The sequence below is a fragment of the Tupaia chinensis genome, unplaced genomic scaffold (assembly GCF_000334495.1).
Source record: "Tupaia chinensis unplaced genomic scaffold, TupChi_1.0 Scaffold111911_1, whole genome shotgun sequence".
NCBI classification, from domain to species: Eukaryota; Metazoa; Chordata; class Mammalia; order Scandentia; family Tupaiidae; genus Tupaia; species Tupaia belangeri.
The window spans coordinates 1-277 of record NW_006172195.1 but is presented as its reverse complement, the minus strand read 5'-3'; the positions used below and the strand labels follow the sequence as shown (position 1 = coordinate 277).

Genomic DNA, 277 nt, shown 5'->3' with positions numbered 1-277 from the left:
CATTACGGTAACTGCTGGTCCCAACTGCAAGACCTATCTTGAAAACGAAAGCAATCACTTGCAGTCTTCCACACGGTGCTGTTAGGAGTGGACTGAGCAGTTAGCAGGAAATTCTGGTTGAAGAAGTGTTGTTTGTTCCCATCAAACTTCACAGTTCCACTGGCTACAACAAGAACTGTGGACTGGGACTGAGTAGCCTGCTCATGAACTGGTTGGCAGTCTAACATATTGATCTGGAACTCACTAGAAGGCAACATCTCAAAAAAATTATTTAGGG

At 44.4% G+C, this 277-nt stretch overlaps 1 pseudogene; it reads right to left on the bottom strand.

The window, feature by feature from the left end:
* Positions 1-6: 6 nt before the first annotated feature.
* Positions 7-272, bottom strand: LOC102496201 (NTF2-related export protein 2 pseudogene; annotated as a pseudogene).
* Positions 273-277: the final 5 nt, after the last annotated feature.